The 21,261-nt window shown below is 42.4% G+C and overlaps 1 protein-coding gene across 7 annotated transcripts in view; it reads right to left on the reverse strand.

Annotated features, from left to right (window-relative positions):
* Positions 1 to 21,261, reverse strand: part of LOC105493210 (activin A receptor type 1) — a 141,732-nt gene that overhangs the window by 86,043 nt on the left and 34,428 nt on the right. Inside the window, exon 1 of one of the 7 annotated variants that reach the window (XM_071072800.1) lies at positions 5,563 to 5,683. The exons of the other annotated variants lie outside the window; for them this stretch is intronic. The gene's annotated coding sequence lies outside the window, so the exon portion shown is untranslated. Of the gene's footprint in view, positions 1 to 5,562; positions 5,684 to 21,261 lie in introns of those variants that run through there. 7 annotated transcript variants of the gene reach the window in all.

Consider the following 21,261-nt stretch of genomic DNA (forward strand, 5'->3'; position numbering starts at 1 on the left):
ATTTGTTTTAAAATTCACTGGGCTCTCAAACAAACCATGGACTGAAATCAAAACTGTGGTGTACTATAAGAAAGACCAGGTTGGTAAAATGGCAAATAACGTGTTGAACTGGATACTTAACTCTTCAAATGTTCTACTTGGCACCCATCTCCCCACAAATACCTTTCATATCAACAGGCAAGCTCGGCACACCTGAAAGGTAGCTAAAAACTGTTGTGTTCAAAACCCCAAGAGGGACTGAAAATATAAAAACCAACTCCCCAAAAAGATATACTCATTAATTAAAATCAGTGCTATTATTCAGGTGCAGTGGCTCATGCCTGTAATCCCAGCACTTTGGGAAGCTGAGGTGGGTGGACCACCTGAGGTCAGGAGTTCAAGACCAGCCTGGCCGACATGGTGAAACCCTGTCTCTACCAAAAATACAAAATTAGCCGGGCATGGTGGCAGGCACCTGTAATCCCAGTGACTCGGACCTGGAAGGTGGAGGTTGCACTGAGCCAAAATCAGCGCCACTGCACTCCAGCCTGGGGAACAGAGGGAGAATCTGTCTCAAAAAAACAAGCAAACAAACAAACAAACAAAAATCAGTGCCATTAAATAAATATCTATATAATAAACTCTAGCAAATTTTCAAAAACCATTCATTGAGCTGAGTTTTTCCCAAAAATTTAGCCAACTTATTTGGCAATGGAGTTTCAATTCTTGGCAGCTAATCAAGCTGTGTAAAAGTCTGACCCTAAAGGGTCAAAGGCACATTCCTGAGCAGGGGGTTGGAGGATGACAATGAAGAAGGAGAAGGAAAATCCAATCCAATTTTCTAACTCTAATTTTGGGCATTTAACATTACAGTACAGTTTTCTTTAATCCAGTTTAAAAAAACACGCATAGTTTCTTAAAAGTTGTTGCAATATGATGGGACCTGAGTAACAGGCAAGCACAAAAAGCACTTAAAATCAAACAAGCTCTTGGCAGTCCACACAGCAGCTAAGCAACAGGAAAAAAAAAAAAAATCAAGACAAGTTTTCTCAGCTCTTTAGTTACAACGATATCCTTGGCTTCTAGAAACTGTGGCTTCTAAACATTGCAAATCCTTACCCTTTCAAGAACCATTCCATACTCTCCCTGTCTGTTCACCCAGTCCATAAACCAAATAAACCATGGTGTATCTTGCTGTGGAACTGCCATTAACCAGAACTACTTCAGAAAGCAGGATATGGTAGCAAGAACATAGACTTAGGAAGCAGCCAAATTCAGTTTTCCAACCTATTAAATGTGACCTCTGCAAATCATTTAACCTCTGAGTTTCAGTTTCCTTTTCCATGAAATAGGGTAAATACTTCCCATCTAGTTACTAATTATAGTAGCTATCATTTAGTGAGTTCTTAGTTCTATAACTGTGCTAACCACATTACTTGCATTGTCTGACTTAATCCTAACAATGAAATTGAGAGGTTATATTATTCCCAAATTATGCATAAGAAAATGTGAATGACCATGAGAAATGCGAATTTCCAGGAATTTCTCCAGAATATATTGTTCTTAAAATACTTCCATTCTTTACTCATGATTATGGATATCCAAAAACACTGCTAAATGGGAACTATCATAGTTAGTAGTATTTACAAAGAATTGTAGCCTATAGCAAATACTAAGATCCTGGAAAATGCCAGTGAACATTATTGGATGTTATGCCAGTAGCAAGCAAACTTCAGCCCACAGTCTGGATTTGTAAATAAAAGTTTTATTGGAACAGGCACACTTGTTCATTTTAAGTATAGTCTATGGCTGCTTTCACACTGAAATGGTAGAACTGATAGTTGTAACAGAGTCCGTATGGCTTGCAAAACCTAAAATATTTACTATCTGGCCCTTTAGAAAGAGACTTTGTTGACCACTGCAATAACCTACATTCAGATCTACAAGGAAATTAACAGTACAACACAGACTCGTATGTTGAAGCTGCCAATTTAAAGACTCAGTTTAATTCTAAAATTTATTTCTTGTAATACCAAGCGTAGGATATGTATACAGTAGGCTATGCATATAAACTTATTTTATTTGCAAACATGACAGAGCAATGGTAGTAGCAGATTGGGTCACAAAGACACATTTTTAACATGGCAACAGCGAGAAGAAATCATGACCCATTCTCTCCCACGTGCTCCTATCCTGCACTGGCTCCAAAAAAGGTGAATCTTATCCTTCAACTCCGCAAGTCAGCTTTTCCTGTTCTTGCTTTCAACTTGACATCAGTGAATTCTTTCTACTGTCATCGTGTTGACTCATACAATTCTCACAGGGGAATTATAACACTTTTTCCCATTTACCTCATAAGTGATGTTTCTAGGGATTTGGAAAAACATATATTTCCCAAGAAATCCTGAGAAGGAATTCTGTGACAGAAACACTGTTCTCTCCAGGTGTATATCGAGAGACAGAGTAGGAATCATATGTTAGACTTCTAGAGAATGAAGAAAAAAAGCTGGGGAGGGAGGGCAGAGCATGAGGAAAAACAAAATCTCCAAGATGTTTTAAGGAAAAGATTCAGGTCTGCCTTACAGCCTAGAAAGAAGACCGGGCCAAAGTGGAAATACAGTGAAGATGGGTTTTCCTAATGCTTTGGCTGAAATATTAGACTACCTTTCTCCTCCAGAATTTAACGTACAATTTGGCTAAGACCAAAGGGGCCCACTGTGGATTACTTAATTACAGAGTGTAATTAAGTACCAGACTACACTTCTAAAGATAATCTGCCTACACTCTGTAACCCCGAAACCCTCAAGTGAAGTGGTTTGACGACCCATCAAAATCCCTTTCATCTGTCCAGCCAAAGATTCATCTACTCCTGCCAGAAATATAAAGTAAAGGAATCAAGGCGAAAACTTGAGGCAACAAAGGCAGTCAGTGGGCTATAGTAGCATAAAGAAGCTCCATGCTTGAACCAAAGGGTTCTGAGTTGGATCCCGGCCCTGACCCATGTAATCTTTTCTGGCAAAACAGGTGTCATGACTTCCTTGCAGAGTCGCCATGTATGAACTACATGGCACTCAGTGGATGCTAATAAATGGTAGCTAATGTTGTGAACTCAATATTTAAGGAGCAGCTATAAGAAGAGAAGTGATGATTACCAGGGTTGAATTATTAGCTTGAATCCTATGCAATTGCTGAGATTTGACCATTTTGACTTATCAAAATAGCAATTTAGGGCCAGGCATGGTGACTTATGCCTATAATCCCAGCACGCTGGAAGGCCAAGATAAGAGGACTGCTTAAGCCCAGGAGTTGGAGACCAGCCTGGGCAACATGGTGAGACCCCATCTCTACAAAAAATTTAAAAATTAGCCAGGTATGGTAGTCCACACCTGTAGTCCCAGCTACTCAGGAGGGTGAGATGGGAGGACTGCTTCAGCCCAGGAGGTCAAGGCTACAGTGAGCCATGTTCACGCCACTGCACTCCAGCCTGGGCAACAGAGCAAGACCTGTCAAAAATAATAATAACAATAAGAAGCAACTTTGAAATAAATATTACAAAAGGCTCCACAGGAAGCCTGAAAAGAGAGACCATGAAAGACTAACAGCCCAATACTCATTCTTCCACTGGTGATGACTTAGAAAAAATCCAGACACCAAACAGGAAGGCTACAGACTAAAATAGAATACCCCCTTAAGTCAGCTTCTCACCAGATATGAGGTGTGACTTCAGAGAAGATCAGATTTCACAAAAGACAGACACACATGCACTCCTCACTCATAAGTAACCCATATCACTCACTCCTTTCTCTTTTTTTTTTTTTTTTTTTTTTTGAGATGGAGTCTTATTCTCTCACCTAGGCTGGAGTTCAGTGGCACAATCTCCACTCACTGCAACCTCTACCTCCCAGGTTCAAGTGACTCTCCTGCCTCAACCTCCTGAGTATCTGGGATTACAGGCATATGCCACCACGCCTGGCTAATTTTTGGTGGAGATGGGGTTTTGCCATGTTGGCCAGGCTGGTCTCGAACTCCTGACCTCAAGTGATCTGCCCATCTCAGTCTCTCAAAGTGCTGAGATTATAGGAGTGAGAGATTACCACACCCAGCCACTCCTTTCTCTCTCTCTTCTTTATTCCTGCTCTCTCCCTTTTCTATCCTGATTTCTTTCCCTATGCAAGGCCCACTGAAATTTTTGATTAACCAGTTTAGGAAGGAAATAAACACAGCCTTTCTGGTTAACTGATATTACCAATTACACAGAAGGCCTTTCTATAAGCCTTTCAGAGCAGCTAGTAGCTCAATATAGACATCCAATGGATCCATCACACTTTCTCCCTATTTTTCTAATTGTCCTTCATTTTTTTCAAGTCCCATCAGCCTTCACCCAGTTAACAGGTCTGTGGTGGTTCTATGGAGTCATATCAATTCCTGAGTGAGAAATGAGTTTCATGACAACACCCAGGCCAGCGGTTCCCAACCCCCAGGCTGTGGATGGGTACTGGTCCATGGGCTGTTAGGAACCTGGCCGCACAGCAAAAGGTAAGTTGCTGGCAAACGAGCATTAGGCCTGAGCTCTGCCTCCTGTTAGATCAGATCAGCCGTGGCATTAGATTCTCACTGGAGCGAACCCTATTGTGAAGTGTGCATGTGGGGGATCCAGGTTGTACTCTCCTTATGAGAATCTAACTAATGCCTGGTGATGTGATGTAAACAATTTCATCCTGAAACCATCCCTCTTCCTCTCCACTACTCCATCCATAGAAAAAACGTCTTCCATGAAACCAGTCTGCTGTCCTGGGCTAACCCAAGTAGCTTTATTACAGCCATATATACATCTCCAAATGGTTCTCAGAGAAGAATCAGAGCACCTTGAGTGAAGAGGGATTGAGAACAAGTGGAAGGGAAGAAAGGAGGAACCGGTCACTTCTTCCATTCCCCCAACACACGACTCCCTAAACAGAATCAGACTTCTCTGGTAATCAGATCGCCTTTCTGTCTGTTTAGCTCAGCTTTCATGTGTGTACACCGCATTGCAGCAGCGCTCCAGCTCTCCTCATTACCATGAGACATCCGTGTTGTAACTGTTGTCTGGCAGGAATGTGGTAATCCTTGGTGATTACACTCACACATAAGACTATACAGGCTTTCATCAGCTCATGATCTCAGGCACTTTTATAAGAGTTCGCAAGACTGCCACCCACCAGGCCAGGACCAGATTTTCTGGTTTTCTAATGGAGTGTCTGGCATTTTGTTTCACTTAGGCTATACTATTTACCTTCACTAGACAGGTATTTAGCAAAACTTCAACGAGGAGCCTCTTGAAAGTAGGAACTCTGTGTATTCAATGTGCTGCTATATCTCCAATGCCTGGTCTAGCATCATGCCAGACTATTTAAATATTTGTGGCGTGAATGAAGTTTAAAATTGTAGAAAAAACAGGCTGGGCACAGTGGCTCATGCCTGTAATCCCCACACTTTGGGAGGCCAAGGCAGGAGGATTGCTTAAGCCCAAGAGTTCGAGACAAGCCTGGGCAATACTGTGAGACTTCATCTCCAAAAATTTAGCCAAGCATGGATGGTACATACCTGTAGTCCCAGCTATTTGTGAAGGTGAGGGGGGGAAGGATTGTTTGAGCCTGGGAGGTGGAGGCTGCAGTGGGCTATGGTCACACCACTGCATTCCGGCCTGGGCGACAGAGTAGGATTCTGTCAAAAAAAAAAAGAACAAAGGAAAGGAGAGGAGAGGGGAGGGGAGGGAAAGGGGAAGGGGAAGGGGAAGGGGAAGGGGAAGGGGAAGGGGAAGGGGAAGGGGAAGGGGAAGGGGAAGGGGAAGGGGAAGGGGAAGGGGAAGGGGAAGGGGAAGGGGAAGGGGAAGGGGAAGGGAAGGGAAGGAAAGGAAAGGAAAGGAAAGGAAAGGAAAGGAAAGGAAAGGAGAGAGAAGGAAGGGAAGGGAAGGGAAAGGAGGGGAGGGGAGGGAGGGGAAAGGAGGGGAGGAAGGAAAAGAAAAGGAAGAAAGAAGGAAAGAAAGGAAGGGAAGGGAAGGGAGGGAAAGAAAGAAAACAAAAGAAAGAAGGAAGGAAGGAAGGAAGGAAGGAAGGAAGGAAGGAAGGAAGGAAGGAAGGAAGGAAGGAATAATTTCAAGCTCATAAGCTTTGCAAAGAAAAAGAAACTTCTCTATCACTAAGTGGCTAAATTTCTACTCTAGGCTTAAATTCAAAGCAGTAGCAGAAAGTACCAAATACCTTCCTGCAAGTATTTATGTCATTACCAACCTAAGAAAAATTTTCACCAGATCATGCTTCCTAATTACGATTGAACAAGAATAAACTGAACAAAAGACAATCAATATTATTTTTTATTGTTTGGTTCCATTTATTGTTTGCCCACCAGCATACAGGCATTTCTAAAGCTAGTCTAAAAACTGCTTGCCCACTGTGCAGAGAGAACAAGGTAACAAGCAAAAAAGCAAAGCAAAACAAAACAAAATCCAATAAAGTTAGGGAAAAAAGAAAAGAAAAATGAACAATGTTTTATGTGGCCTCATTTCTCATTGGTTTTGTGTGTGTATATACTACATACCCATAATTATGTCAGAGAAGCCATGAATTGTATAAGTATTTGCCAGTCCTGTAATGAGTTAATCTGAAAAATTAACCTGCACACTTCTTGAAGAGAAAAATAGCCTTTTATCTTTGATTGTGTAATAATTGGGGTAGTATCCCTTCTATACTAACTAGTCAACAAATACTTGTTGGCCTATGAACAGTGAGTTAATTTAAAATAAGATTAAAGTCAAGAATTTAGGCAACTCTGGGTCTGCCGCTGACTTGGTGGTCTTGAGCACTAGGGTCTCTCAACTCAGCTCTATTGTCTCTATGGGATTGAGCAGGGAGTCATCCAGGTCGATGGAGATAACACTGAACTGGTGAGCTAGACATGACCCTGCACCACTGCTGTATGACACTCAGAAGTCACTAACCCTTCTCACCCTTCTCTGTTATCCTTTTATACTAACTATAAAGAGAGAGCAGGCCGGGAACAGTGGCTCACGCCTGTAATCCCAGCACTTTGGGAGGCCGAGGCAGGCGAATCACGAGGTCAGGAGATTGAGACCATAATGGCTAACACGGTGAAACCCTGTCTCTACTAAAAATACAAAAAATAAATAAATAAATGAGCCGGGCGTAGTGGCGGGCGCCTGTAGTCCCAGCTACTCGCGAGGCTGAGGCAGAATGGCCTGAACCCGGGAGGCGGAGCTTGCAGTGAGCCAACACCGCGCCACTGCACTCCAGCCTGGGCAACAGAGCAAGGCTCCGTCTTAACAAAAAAGAGAGAGAGAGAGAGAGAGAGAGAGAGAGCGCAGTGGCCCAAGTCATTAAGTCTCCTTCTAGCTCAAAGATTCTGGTTAGATATTTCTTTCATGATCGTTACCAGGATTCCTCAAGAATTATGCTAACGGCAAGGGGTATTCTTTTTTTTTTTTTTTTGAGACGGAGTCTCACGCTGTTGCCCAGGCTGGAGTGCAGTGGCGCGATCTCGGCTCACTGCAAGCTCCGCCTGCTGGGTTCACGCCATTCTCCTGCCTCAGCCTCCTGAGTAGCTGGGACTACAGGCGCCCGCCACCGCGCCCGGCTAATAGACGGGGTTTCACTGTGGTCTCGATCTCCTGACCTTGTGATCCGCCCACCTCGGCCTCCCAAAGTGCTGGGATTACAGGCTTGAGCCACCGCGCCCGGCCAAGGGGTATTCTTTAATTAAAGATTTTTTGGGGGCCAGGCATAGTGGCTCACGTCTGTAATCCCAGCACTTTGAGAGGCCGAGGTAGGCGGATTGCTTGAGACCAGGAATTTGCTGGGCAACATGGCAAAACCTCATTTCCACAAAAAAAATACTAAAGGCCGGGCGTAGTGGCTCATGCCTGTATTCTCAGCATTTTGGGAGGCCCACGCAGGCGGATCACCTCAGGTCAGGAGTTCGAGACCAGCCTAGTCAACACGGTGAAACCCCGTTTCTACAAAAATACAAAATAAGTTAGCCGGGCATGATGGCAGATGCCTGTAATCCCAGCTACTCAGGAGACTGACGCAGGAGAATCAATTGAACTTGGGAGGTGGAGCTTACAGTGAGCCGAGATAGCGCCACTGCACTCCAGCCTGGGCAACAGAGAAAGACTCTGTCTCAAAAAAAAAAAAAAATTAGGTAGACATAGTGGTGGGTCCCTGTAGTCCCAGCTACTTGGTAAGCTGAGGCAGGAGGCTTGCTTGAGCCTGGGAGGCAGAAGCGGGTGAGATCATGTCACTGCACTCCAGCCTGGACAACAGAGTGATAGCAAAACCCTGTCTCAAAAAAAAAAAAAAAAAGACAGCTGTCCAATGTACCTCTGTACTGAGATGGCACCCAGCCCACTAATTAAAGAAAAAATGTAAAAATAACATAACACTTTTTATTTAGGAGTTTCATTCTTTTTTTTTTTTTTTTTTTTTTTTTTTTTTTTTTTGAGACAGAGTCTCACTCTTTCACCCAGGCTGGAGAGCAGTGGCACAATCTTGGCTCACTCCAACCTCTGCCTCCCAGGGTCAAGCGATTTTTGTGCCTCAGCCTCGTGAGTAGCTGGGATTACAGGTACCCGCCACCATGCTCAGATAATTTTTGTATTTTTAGTAGAGACGGGGTTTCACCATGTTGGCCAGGCTGGTCTCGAACTCCTGACCTCAAGTGATCCACCCGCCTCGGCCTCCCAAAGTGCTGGGATTACAGGCGTGAGCCACTGTGTCTGACTGAGGTTTGCCCTTAATTTAATTTGCTCACCAATCATTTGCTTGCCAACTGAAGGGCAACTGAGTAAGAAAATGTACAAACAGAAGTAGAGTAACAGTGGGTCTATTAAGAACAGTCTCTCAAGGGCGCAAAAGAATACATCCAGGTTCCCAAGACTAAAGGGCATCCTGTCCATGTCACACACCATCCCAAATCTACTAATCTTTCTTTATGCCCTATCTTCTGCAATGGAACCACTGAAGAATCTTGTAGACAAAGCCAGAAACCAAATTCGCCTTACAAACCCCACCGCTACCTACATCCCAGCCCAGGACCTCTCCCACCAACAGTGCTCCAGCTGACCCCTTCTACATCTCTGCCATCAGCGTAGTAAATCGTTCATTGAGTAAAGCACACTAGTGCCTCTCCTCTGCTTAAAGCCATCAATGGCTCTCCTAGCTCGTGTAGATTTCCTGATTGTCACGATCTGTCCCCAGACATCTCCAACATCATCGAATTATCATCTCATAAGTACCCTCATCCTAATTGTATCTTACAGCTCCCTGGGGACACCATGGCCTTGTTCACCTTCTGCCTTTGCAGTTGTCTGCCTGAAATGTCTTTTTCCATCTGGCAAACTCCTATGCTTCAGGATCAGCCCCAGCATCACCTCCCAAAGCCCCCATGTCTACATCCTGTCTGAAATATTAATACATGCCCCCTCATCTGTTGTTCCCAAACTTAACTATTGTGACCCTTAAAAGTGCATTTCAATTTTTAAATTTTACTGTTTCCCTGGTGAGTCCATGGACTCCTCAAAGGTAAGCAGTATTTTTCACCTCTGAAACATCAAGGATAGTCATATAAATAATAGGCCAAGAGGCTGGGTGCAGTGGCTTACGCCTGTAATCCCAACACTCTGGGAGGCCAAGGCAGGTGGATCACCTGAAGTCAGGAGTTTAAGACAAGCCTGGCCAACATGGTGAAACCCCATGTGTACTAAAAATACAAAAATTAGCCAGGTGTGGTAGCAGGCTCCTGTAATCCCAGCTACTTGGGAGGCTGAGGCAGGAGAATTGCTTGAACCCAGGAGGCAGAGGTCGCAGTGAGCCGAGATCATGCCATTGCACTCCAGCCTAGATGACAAGAGCAAACTCCGTCTCAAAATAAAATAAAATGCCCTTAATAAATGTTGATAATAAATGGTGTACCCTGATAATGGATTCAAAGCATAAGAGGTACCATCCAAGAGAAATATGAACAATTTAAAAAATGACAGAGAAATAATTATGCTAATGGCAAAAAAGGAGGTAGACCTACTAGAACCCATTTTCAGTGTTGTCATGGCTTTTTAACTCAAAGTAAAAAACAAAACAAACTTCCCCAAACCCTCAGTTATAGAGACAGAGAACTACCAATGTTTCTGATTTCATACAAAAAGACAACATGTAAACTAAATGTATATATTCAACCACAGCTTCCTCCTGACTTACATTTGAAAACAAAGTATTCCCTACTCTAACATTTTAGGACTTAATCTTTCTTCTAAATTTTATATATGCACACAGAGAGAAAACAAAACTTGAGAACAATACTTAAATACCATGTAATATTACCATGTAATATTACTGGAAACTAAATTGTTACCAATAAAATGTAAGAAGGGCAATGCTTTGTTTCACCAAAACAAAACAAAAAAAATGTAATTTTTTCCCAGAGAATTATTCCCAAGATGGTCACTTGGACTCATGCCCCCATACAATTCCCTTGGCTAAGCTCTCACTGGCTGGCCTGCTTCCAGATGTTGTCAGTCAAGGTGACTGAGGGAGCTAAAGTAGGAAAAAGAAGTGTTCTTCCTCTCACCATGACAATATTACATTTGCTACATTTTTTGTCTTAGAAACAGGGTCTTACTCTGTTGCTCAAGTTGGAGTAGAGTGGCAGAAACATAACTCACTGTAACCTTGAATTCCTGGTCTCAAACAATTCTCCCACCTTGGCCTCCCAAAGCACTAGGATTACAAGAATGAGACACCACACCTGGCCTTTACCTTCTTAAAGGTTTTTCCCCACCCCACTACCCATTTTCTCAGCCCCAGCCTGTTTATATCACACTGGGAAGAAAAGACAAATAACACACATTGCTATATAATGTTATTCAATTTACTTTGATAAGCATGAAAAAGGTAACAGAAAGGAGGCAATGGCCAAAGACAAATGTTAAAGAAAAGAGTAGGAAGATCCAAGGAATAATAAATGGCTGTTATTAGCATTTGCTGGCTGGGATCACTTTAACCCATGAAATCGCTTAATGCGTGAGTCATGTGAACTCATGACTGCACTGAATCATGTCATGTGTTCAACCAAACCTGCAATGAAAATAACCCAGAAGTCTTGAGATGCCAATGACTCTCCAAGCAAAATAATGAGGGTGGCAGATCTACCCTAGAAAAATCAAAAAACAAAAATAGGGGCTTAGACAAAAATTTTAAATCCTGTTGTTTTCATAAAACAAGTGGGCAAAGGGAGATTTTTTAGTTTACCAAAATTGGGACTGGGTTAAAATTTCAAAAGTTGAGAATTCACTGTTCTGGAGGATTCTGTGAGAGTCAACACTGGTGTCTACTGTGTGCCCACTGCAGGGTTGGACCAGGAACTGGGTTTCTACCCTCACTCTGTTCACAGGATGATCAGGAGAGCCCAATCCTTGGCTTCTACTCCAATAATATTAGCTTTAAAATTAGTCTTACCTGCTAATAGTTTCTCTGTCAGGGTGGTGAAAATGTTCTAACATTAGATAGTGGTGTCAGTTGAACAGTTCTGTGGCTGCACTAAAAACCACTGAATCGTACATTATAAAAGGGTGAATATTTTTGGTATATGAACTAACTCAATAAAACTGTTATTTTAAAAATCAGTATAAAAGGTCTTACAGCCTTTTTCCCGTACAACTTAGACCTCGAGTACATTCTGGGCTGTGCCTCCAGTTAATTTTTGTGAAAACAGCAAAAGCTCTGGAATCACACAGCTTGAGGAATGAACCTAGGCATGTAACTTCCCAGGCACTGGTATCTTAAGCACATTACTCTCTGCCTGTGTCCCATCCATAAAACAGGCAGACACCACCCCCCAGTCAGATGAGAACTACTACTGAGAAACTGCAAATCACTGCCGACTTCAGACTAAATTAGCAAATTGCAGATAATTAAAATGAAATGGCCTCTACCAAAGGACACATGAGGTATCAGAAGAAAATAACAGGAAAGACAAAAATGAGAAAGGATGATGGCAAGTCAAGAGTTAGGACTGAAGCCAGCCTACCTGAAGCCAAATCCTCTTTGGGATTCCAGTGATACTTTGGAGTAGGGGTGATGTGGGGTGGGAAGATGGGGACGGGTCTGTTCCCAGAATTATGTGCTATTATCAAGACGACCTTGTCTATCATACATAAATCTCGGGACTCTTTAACGCAAGACCTTTTATATGAGTAACCACAAAACAGACATTTTCTATACTTTACTCTCCTCAAGTGTCACTCAGCATTCAGTTCACTAATGGAATTTTAGCCTCTTGATTTGGGTTACTATTAATTAGAACACATAGTTTTGCATCAGGATTCATTTTTTATAGATTAATTCTATAACATAAAACATGCCTGAATATGACTGTGTTAGGAGTCTTTTCATCACAAGCCTCAAGATTCCACACCTGTGATTAATTTACATAAGCACAAGTTGAAACATCAGCTTTTTGATCATTTGTGATATTGCAACTCTTAAGAAGCAACTTAACTGACAATTAATACAAATGATCTATATTTATCATCAATAACCCAAATTCCCAGAATTTGGGCCAGAATTTCTAATGTGAAATTAATTCTTCATAGCCATTTTAACACCATTCTCATTTAAAATGTGCTCTATTTATCCGAGCAACAATGAAAGGAACTTTCATTGTTCAAAAAGACTTAAAAACATCTATTTTTATATATAAGTACAGACACACACATGTATAAACCTTTTGTCACACATTTCTACCCTTCAAAAGCAATTCAAGAAGAGCTAGAGACTAGTAAATTGTCAGCCCTATCCTTCCTCTGGTAGAGGTGATACTACAGCCAGCTGAATTCTCTAAGTAAAAGTTCCTCCAGAGATCAGTAAGTTAACAAATTAGTCTCCATACTGCACAGGTTGGCTTCCTGTATCTTTGCATCCCTGATGTTCAGCATATACTTGAGCTTTGTGCACTGAAGAGGAAGGGCAGACAAGCATTACCCAAAACCCCATGGTTAAAGGACTAAATAAGCCCAGTTGTTCTCACCCTTGGCTGTACATTAAAAGTGCCTGAAGAGTGCTCTCTGGTGGAAATGGAGGATGGCCACTGTCCCAACTCTCCAGGTGGCTCAAATGAGCAGCTGGGAGTTGAGTATCACTGAGAGAGACAAGGTAAGAAACAGTTAATACCTTCAGGATTGCTTCAATATGACAGGACATGAAAGTACAACACACATATAAAAAGGAAATAAAACGTTAGCAATTGTCTGTTTACCATTCACACTGTCAACAATTACGAGAAAAATTCAACTGAGTTTCGGGTCACTGAACCCTAGTCCATTTCAAAAACATCTGTCTACCTGATTTTGCTTTTTTACTTTCTAAATCCAAGAGGGGAATGATAATCTTCTGTAAGTTTTAGAATGGCTTATTTTCTAAAACTGTCAGGAAGGAAAAGGTTAGCTCCTGTTAGTTTTAATTTTGAATGCATTAAGTACTGGTGGAGGTAACTCTTAGATAACAGCTTTTTTAAAAATCAGTTTTAGTTGTTTCATGGGCAGCATTTTTGTTGGTTCTGCCAGAACTGCTGTGCACTCAGGCTTAAGACAACACATACTAACATGAATTCAACTGAGTCTCTTAGAACTTCTAACCAAATTTAGACTGGTTTAACACAACCATGAGGTATCCTTCCACTGTTTTTCAATAATACTTTGGACATACAAAGGGCAGGTCACATACATGTCTAGAAGCTATTTTCCTTTAAATATAATTTTGGATTATATTTAAAATCACCTGTCGCCCAGGCTGGAGTGCAGTGGCGCGATCTCGGCTCACCGCAACCTACGCCTCCTGAGTTCAAGCAATTCTCCTGCCTCAGCCTCCCAAGTAGCTGGGATTACAGGCGCATGCCACCATGCCCGGCTAATTTTTTGTATTTTTAGTAGAGACGGGGTTTCACCGTGTTAGCCAGGATGGTCACAATCTCCTGACCTCAGGTGATCTGCCTGCCTCGACCTCCCAAAGTGCTGGGATTACTGTACATCAGCCACCATGCCCAGCCTGGTAAAATTTTTTTAAGAGGCAAATAAATGTGAATGCTCCACAGAGGTAGGGGCATTCCAGGGTTGAAAAAAGCTTCCATATGTGATTATGCTCTTTCTCTAGAGGTAGATGGATGGGTCCCAACTGTGGGGTTTATTGTATTAACACATCAAACAGCAAGAATAGGGAGCTATATATATCACACACACATGCCATTCATACTGCCCTTTCTCAAATACAGTATGAATTCATGTAGATGTATATCAAATAAACAAATATATTCATATATATAAAAACATATAGCATAGGACTATATATATTCAATCCATGCTATGGTCTAAATGTTTGTATCCACAAATTAATATGTTGCAACCTAGTCACCAATGGGATGACATTAGGAAGTGAGGTTTTTGGAGGTGATTAAATCATGACTGGTGGGCAAAGCCATGGGAGGGGAGAACAAGGGTGGGTATCCAAGTACGCTGGAGGAGATGAATCTTGAGAAAAGTACCTGGCGAAGAGCTCAGCTGGGAGCGACGCTTGTCCAGGTTTGAGTTTGGGATGAGTTTTCCTGTGGATTTAGTGCCCTTATAAGAGAGACCCCAGAGAGCTACCTTATCCCTTCCACCATGTGAAGACAGAGCAAGAAGATGCCAACTATGACCTAAGAAGCCCTCGCCAGACACTGAATCTGCCAGTGCCTTGATCTTGGGCTTCCCAGCCTCCAGAACTGCGTAAAATAAACATCGGGTCTTTATAAGCTACACAGCCTCTAGAATTTTGTCATAACAGCCCAAATGGACTAAAACAATCCATATATACTAAAAATGCAACTAAAACCTTTAGTGAAGGTCCTGATGTTTCCTTTCTAGGAAACTGCCAGCACTCCACACCCCACCGCACCGCACCCCATGTGTCCTCAACCACTATGCCCCCTTCCTCCCCTACACTGTGGTGAAAACCCAGAACTGAGCCAGTTAGAACTGTGGTCCTGCCACGTGTGTGCTACCTTTCAGGCCTCAGGAGCTAACTTAATGTGCCTCATTCCCTTCATCTGAAAAGTTTAGATTAAAAATTATACCTGCCTTGCAGAATTAGCGTAATAATTAAATGAGTTAATATATGTAAAGCACTCAGAACAGAACATGATATAAGCACCATTAAAGGATAAGTTATTAATATTATTGATGCTCTTATAACCATAATGCTGACTTCTGTGATACTCATTTCTTTCCTTTCCTTAACAATTTTTCTTTTTCTTAATAATGTATTTTACTAACTAAAACATACAGTACTTTGACTTGCCTTTGAGTTCCATTTTTTTCTCACTCTGAAAGACATAATGGAACGCATGGGAGAGTATTGTGCTGAATCAGCTCCAATGTATGTCAAAATTTCTTTACCTCAATAATGAATAATAAATTACTTAGCAATACTCACAATGGACTGCAGTGTAGCTCTGCCCCACAGCAGGGCTGAAAACCAGTGGTTAAAAACAAGGATCTGTTAACCAGTAAGGTTTACTGACAGAACAAAGGGAAACCTTCAGATTGATAACCAGTATGAAGATTACATCCTCCAAGCATCATCTAGTGAACAGAAAACAGAAAGCAAGTCACCACCAACCAACCAGCCAACAACCTTTAATTTAATATACTCTACTGTCCTTCATCAATATGGACGCAGACAAGCATCTATCAAGAATACCATGGAGCCTTTCAACTACTATGAAATGTAAAAATGAAAACCAAAGTGTTACACCTGGAATTCACCCAAATCTTTTAAACATATAAAATTAACAGTGACGACCTGACATTTAGAAAAAGACAAGCTGGCACAGTAATGCATGCATGACATGTTAAAGGCCATTCAATATCTAATATTCATCATGGGGAGTCGTATTTCCTCAGAGCAGGCTCCCTACTTTGCCGTGTAAATTAAAACTGTGTCAGAAGAGGCAAATACTTTTTTGGAAATGCTAACATAAAGGCTTTTCTGTAAGAACAAGGTTTGCCCATGACCTTACTTTGCCATCTTTAGTGATGAGAGAAGAAACCAGGCTTGAGATACTGTGGCCACTGGCCACTTGGTGTGGCCTGAGAGTGAGAGGTCCGCAGTCAGGAACCTTGAGACAGCTCATACTTCACATGGGGTTTCCAAAAAGGAAACACAGGTTGTACCTAAAAGCATTCCTTATTGCTCCTTCCTACACATTTTATCCACCACCTTATATCTGCGCACAAAGTCCTCCATTTCAGGAAGGAAACCTGGACAAGCGTCACTCCCAGCTGAGCTCTTCGCCAGGTACTTTTCTCAAGATTCATCTCCTCCAGCGTACTTGGATACCCACCCTTGTTCTCCCCTCCCACGGCTTTGCCCACCAGGAAATCACCACCACCTTCTGACAACAGAAGGACTTTGTCGTCTTTAGCACTGAGTCCCCAGTCCCTACCAGGGTGCCTGACACAATAAGCACACTCAAGGGGGTGTGCTGCAAGATAAATGAATGTCTCTCCTCCTTTATGAAGCCTTCCAGGATTTATAAGGCTTCCAGAATTTAAAAGTAGTGTGTGCCCTTCCCCCATGACACCAGCATTCTGAAGGGACTAGATAAAGAACACTCCATCTCCTCTTCTGGATGCCTACTGTAATTACATGCAATAAATACCAGATGAATTCGTTCATATCATGTCCTTCATTACATCTGCACCTATGAACAGGAAGAACAGACTTTGCAGCCTTGAGTAAATGAGCTCCTTAAGATTTACGTTTCTTTCGCCTGTAAAATGAGGCTACAGATACCAACTTCCTAATATATATAAAGTTCGTAGCACAGGATGTGGCACAAAGATAAACACTCAAATATATTTTCCCTTCCCCATGTATATTATGAATAAAAGTCAAAGTAATTTAAATTTTACACTCACGTGTAACAGAGGCAGGGCTAGGTAATCAGCTCATCTCTCTTTTGAATTTACAGGGATGCTTTTCTAAACCATGCAAACAGCATGTCTTTCTTTCCCTTTGGAGATCAAAGGATTTACCTGACCAAGAGACAGTAAGTTCCCAAAGTCAGGTCTCCTCTGCACATAGCCTTACCTGGCCCAGCGTCACAGAAGAGAGCTTCACTCAGAGAAAGGGTTCAGGAAGTACACATAGAATGAAAGCTGACTAAAGCAAGCCTTTGCCATTTTCCATTTTCTTCTAAAATGAGATGCTTTTTAAAAAAAAAAAAATTTTTTTTTAATTTTTTAATTTATTTTCGAGCATGGAAATTTAAAGATATTTGAGGGAAAACAGAGCAGTACATCTGTGATAAGTGACTGTTCTGTCAAACTTTAAGGACTATAACCCTTAGATACATTTTATACAAAATAACAATTTCTATTGTCACAAACTCAAAGGAAACCAGACAAACAGGCTTGGAAACTACCAGCCAACTTCATTCTGTGAGTAACCATTAAGTTTTAATCAGATGTGGTTCAATTTCTGGAACAGTGAGCATTAAGAGGGGCTCATCAAGGAAAATGGGCAAAAGTAGGAGGAGAAGGAGGAGGAGGAGGAGGAAGAGAACAAAAGAACTGCCCCCCAAGCCAGTCATTGAACGTGGACTCTTGACTCGAATTCTCTGCCCCTCTTTGCAGCTGTTGTCTCCTACAGTTGGCACGAAGCGTTGCCAGTCTGGGACCAGCTTCCAGTGAGGACAGCATTGTTTTATTGGCTACTTAGGCAATGCACACACCATTAATGGAGTTTTTATCTCTCCATTTTCCTGTCAGTACAGAACCAGCCAGTCTGACTCTGTTATTATCATCAAGAAAGCCTTTTTTTTCCCCCCTCCCCACACACACTCTTTAATCCAAACAACATCTGGGAACTTCAGCCTCTATCATGTAAAAGCGAAACAGATTTAGAGGGAGAGCAGGAGAAAGTACAGTTCCAGCCACACTGAACAACAAACGAATTCCAACAGGCGAACTAACCTTGAGCCGCCCAATATCTCTGAAACGCTATTCGCTTCAAAAAGGCAAGGTACTTCCTGCTGCATTGCTTTAAACTTCCGATAGACCCTTGCTATCAAGAGGTGGGGAAAAAAAAACAACCCACAGTGAAAAGCTGCTTATTGTACAAAAAGAAAAACAAAATGTTGGTACTGTTTTCCTACATGGGAAGTCCTGTTGTGAAATAAGTCAAGAATAATGTTTAGAAGATGATTTTTTAAAGAATGTCTTTTTTTTTCAAAAAGGAAAAAATAATAAAGACCCTTTAGAAGACATTACTAGTAAGTACATTTCTAGTGTACAAACTATTAGGAAAAATGTGGCGCCATTAAACCCAGAAAATATGTCCTCCTGTAACAGACAGCTGTCTCCTCTGTAGTTTAAGTATGCTTTCTGCTTAGCTCATGCTCTGTGAGTCATGGAATCAATACAGGAAGCACACAGAGCCAGCCACACTGCAGATTCCGAGGAGGGTCAAGCCACACAGCTCCTCTGTTCCTCCCCTCCGCTTGCTGCATGGCTCTTCCAAGTATGTACATCTGGGGCGAATGCACAACCCCATTTCTACTTCATGTTTAAACCTGCCTCATAAGGTCTCCAATACTGGTCCTTTCAGCATTGTTTCTAGGTAAGTAGAACCAAAAATTACAGCCCTCTAACATGCAGGTGTCAAGCAATCCATCCTGCCCCTCAGCCCCACTCCCTTCTGAGTTTTCTGCAATGCACCAATAACTATACTTAGGTTAGAAGGGATTTACTTCCCCAGAAATGCTCATCACCCAGTAGAAGACACAATCAGAACTGAACAACTGAGTGTCAGCAAAGGTTAATGGTTTATTTTTAATTTATTTATTTTTGTTACATTCAGCAAAACAGGGGAAAATCACTAACTGTCTGAGCCACAGGCTCCTGCTCACTGGAAGCTGTGCCCAGAGCCCCTTGCAGTCTGTTGTTAATGACAGTCTCAGTAACCTGATCCTCTCACAGTGGGAGACTTGAGTAAGCACTGGCCTCTCTCGGGTCTCGCCTTTCTATTGTCCCACCCTGCAGGGCCAGCTGTTTCTGACAGCCAAATTGCTGCGTGCTAAGCAATGAATGCTGTCAGAGAAGGAATTTTCATTTCTATAATGCATAGGCCTCCATGGACAAATTATACAGCTTATGGTGCTGGCTGCAGGATGCTGCTCCAAGCCTGAAGCACTGCCAGAATGAAGCCTGTCCTCCCCTCTCCCCAGCCCCAAGCTGACAAGACAGTCATCAAAATGAATCTGAATGGTCAGAGAGAAATGGAACACGTGTTTTCAGAGACAAACAAAACATATGTTGAGAATAGCTGTCCAGTGACACTCTTTAATGTAATGGTGTACAGGGAAAGCTAATTGATCTAATGTCATACCACACAACTACCTGGGCATGGCATCCATTACAACCTACTGTAATCTGGTACCCTGCAGTGAACATCCCAAGGGCATCAGCAAAATCACTGGCTCCCTGCTTCTGGGGGATGCCAGACTTACCCAGAAACCACACAAGAACTTAGTACTTTTTGAGAACCAAGCAACACTGTATGAGGTCCCAAGAACAGTGCTCTTTTATGAGAACGAAAGTCCCCAATATGTGCTTCATGGAATCATTCTGTAGAAACTCTATGCTTCCTCAGTTCCTCCCCCTCTTTCCCAGCAACAACTCCTGAACTGGGTCTGGGATACACCCCCTCGTATTCTGTGTGCTGAGGTGTGGTTGGAAATCATCACACTGCACTGGATTGCAGGGTGTGACATGGCCTGAACCCACCCAGAGTGACTCTTGGGATTTTACAGGAACTACTAGAAAAGAAGGTGTGATTTTCTCATTATACTTGAATGTAGGATATGCCAGAGCCATTTTGCTACCATGAAAGGAGAACCTGCTGAGAATGGAACTGACAAAGGAGAAACTGGAGGGGAAATCACAGGGCTCTAGGGACACTGCTTGAGCCCTGAGTCAACCCAGATCTAAAACCTGTTTTACCCTGGACTCCATAAAATGGCAGCCATTCCATGTTCATCTTACTAAGGCTCGTCTGGGTCGTAGTTTTCCATCACCTGCAAAAGGAACTGAACGCATAAACTATCACTCCACCATTAGAGCATCCAAGAATCAACATAAATACGCATATCATACATTGCTATGAACGCAAGAAAAAAGTTTTCCATTCTTGGTTATTTCTTGTGAGAACTTATTTTTTCACCTTTTCCTTCCAGTCCGTATACCTTAATGTGAGCTAAAAGGTGCAAAGTGTCAGCTGATCTTGGCCCTTTTTGCAAGGCAAATCTAGATATTCGACCTGAACTCAGAGAGAGGAGGAAGCTAAATTCATGACCTGTTATAAATCTTAACCTGACATGGCATATGTGGAATAAAGAAAGTGGACTCTGGTTAGCGAGTGGTCCATCAGCTCCATGTCAGTGAAGCCAGCTCAGAGAAAGGCCAGGAAGCCAGCATGGGGGCAGGGAGCACCTGCTCTCTGGCTGGGTTCAGGTCAGCCAAAGCACAAGCACCTGCAGGCTGTGAGCCGCCAAGGCCATCACGCGCCACATCCTGCAGCCGTCCACTTTATCATTAACTACTGTCTGGCCAGCCAGGGCAGGGTCCGCTTCAAGAACACTGGGAACTTTAAGGCAGGAGGCATATTCAGAACCATGGTGGGCTCACAGCCACTCACTGCAGACTATAAATAGACTCCTGGCTGTGATCCTGATGGCAACCACAATTCCTGTTCCCCTGGTGGTAACAGAACTTCAGGCCTTTTGCCCAAGAAATTCAGCACAACCCACCAGGTATGGCAAAAATTACGAAATGTACATACATGCTTACTCAATGCCCTGGCCACTCTCCTCTTGTCCATACTTGGCTTCTAATCTCCAAAGATCAAAAAGTGGGGATATTAAAGTTGAAAAAGATATAAATAAGATTTCAGTTTGATACTGAGAAGAAAAAAAAAAAACTATAGAATACACAGGCTCAAAATTGACAAGGAAGGTAGGGAGGAAAATAAGACCCACTCACTCTCAACCCTTCTCCTTCAACACAATCATAGGGATTTCAAATCTTTATAGTCATTATTTTATGTGAAGTTATAAGGGGATAGGATGAAGCAGGGGGAAGGACTTGCCCTGACTTCTAACTTGGGAGGAGCAAAAGGAAGCCCAAGAAGGCCACTAAGACTG

This window comes from Macaca nemestrina, chromosome 11 (genome assembly GCF_043159975.1).
Source record: "Macaca nemestrina isolate mMacNem1 chromosome 11, mMacNem.hap1, whole genome shotgun sequence".
NCBI classification, from domain to species: Eukaryota; Metazoa; Chordata; class Mammalia; order Primates; family Cercopithecidae; genus Macaca; species Macaca nemestrina.